The sequence below is a fragment of the Elephas maximus genome, chromosome 9 (assembly GCF_024166365.1).
Source record: "Elephas maximus indicus isolate mEleMax1 chromosome 9, mEleMax1 primary haplotype, whole genome shotgun sequence".
Lineage (NCBI taxonomy): Eukaryota > Metazoa > Chordata > Mammalia > Proboscidea > Elephantidae > Elephas > Elephas maximus.
In genome coordinates, this window is record NC_064827.1 from 72,915,149 (window position 1) to 72,917,172 (window position 2,024).

Here is a 2,024-nt window from a genome sequence, read left to right on the forward strand (position 1 = left end):
CAGCGTGTATGGTAATAGTAAGTTACCACTGAGGGAAACTGAGGTTCAGACCATGGAGGAATTGCCCTCTTTGAACATGCAGAGTTGTTCTACCCAATGTGTAGGATAACTGGGATTTGTGTCCACCAGCTCCCACCTGTCTTTGACTAAGAGCTTCCTCTTGAGGCATTAAAATCTTATCCCATATGGCCTTCCTGAGAGCCGACAAAGTTTGTCCCTGTTCTCAGAAGAAGCAAGGTAGTTCTCAGGGAGAGAGTCATAACTGTTCTCTGTAAGAAGTAATCACAATGGACAAGGATTGTGGATGCCAAAGGAATATGAGAAATATATCAGTTAACTTTGCGGAGGAAAAAAATCCAAAACATAGTGGCTTAAAACAGCAATCACTTTATTTGCTTACAGTTCTGTGGGTCAGCTGAACAGCGCTTGACTGGGTTGAATTGTCTGTGGCTAGATGCTCTAGAAAGTCTAGATATGGCTAGAATGGTTGGGACAGCAGACTCCTCCAGGGGTTTTTCTTTCTCCATTAGACTAACACATTTTTTCACACGAAGGTCTCTGGGTCTCAATAGCAAGAATGAGCAAGCCACCACGCACAGGGCTTTTCAAGCCTCTATTTTTGCCAATATCTTATTGAACAAAACAAGTCACAACACTAGTCTACAGAGTACATTATGGTGAAAACTTTCCTCTACTGAATATATTTCCCAGAGCTCCTTTCACGTCCCAGTTTCTCAGACTGTAGATAAAGGGATTTAGCATGGGAGTGACCAGAGTGTAAAATACAGCCACAATGACATCCTTGCTATTGGAGTCACTGGATGAGGGGGAAACATACAATCTAATAATTGCCCCATAGTACAGAGACACTACAGAGAGGTGAAAGCCACAAGTGGACAAGGCTTTGCAGATTCCCTTGGTCAAGGGCACCCTCAGGATGGTGGCACCAATGTAGCTTTAAGAGACCAGGATACATACGAATGGAAGGATAATGACCATCCCCCCTATAGTCAGAATAACCAACTCATTGGTTGAGGTGTCTGAGCTGAACAGCTTAAGTAAGGTAGAGAGGTCACAAAAGAAGTGGGGAAGAGTGTTGTGTCCACAGAAGGACAGATGGGCCAGGAGTAGGGCATTGGCAAAGGATAAGACCCAGAACAGACTTACTAGCAAGAAACAGGTTCTGACTCATGATGATGGTCTAGTGAAGGAGGTGACAAATGGCCATGTACCTATCGTAGGCCATTGAGGTGAGAAGGAAATTATCAATATCAACAAAGAATATGAAAAAATACACCTGAGAAATGCACCCAGCATATGAGATGGATTGACTCTGTGTTTGCATGTTCATCAGCATCTTTGGGGCTGTGACTGATGAGAAAGAGATGTCAGTGAGGGCCAAGTGGCTGAGGAAGAAGTACATGCAGGTATGGAGGTGAGAGCCCAGCTTGATGAGCAGGATGATGAGCAGGTTCCCCAGCACTGTGGTGAGGTACATGCCCAGGAACAGGGGGAAGAACATGTCCTGCTTCTCCAGCCAGATGGGAAGTCCTAGGAGGAGGAATTCAGAGACACTACTCTGATTATCCCTCCTCATCCTGTTATTCTCTTTTGCTGTAGGTGATAAGACACATGGAAATGTGAAAGGATAAGAAATCATTCTGATGTCACATAGTGAGAAAATGTTTTTGAAACTTAATCTGACTATCTCATGCACTTTTCCCTGGGTAATGGTGTAGTAACGGTCTGACCTCTGTTCATTATGTGTCCATCTAGAAAACAACACAACTCTTTTGTGGGAACCATGAAACATCAGAATTATTTATCAGATCAGACCATGTTTAAACGTGAGAAGTTCCTCAGTTTATAACAGAGACCTGCAATTAAGAATTTAGGATGCAAAAATAGGTCAGTGATCACTTGATAGAAAGACCATTACAGGCTCAATTGGTTTGGTGCCACTCTTGACCCTCCCTATTCCTCTCACACAATGTTTCAATGAGTTGGACCAAGATAAGACACCC

At 43.5% G+C, this 2,024-nt stretch overlaps 1 pseudogene; it reads right to left on the bottom strand.

Moving 5' to 3' along the window:
- Positions 1 to 672: 672 nt before the first annotated feature.
- Positions 673 to 1,597, bottom strand: LOC126082455 (olfactory receptor 1J4-like; annotated as a pseudogene).
- Between the last annotated feature and the right edge of the window lie 427 nt (positions 1,598 to 2,024).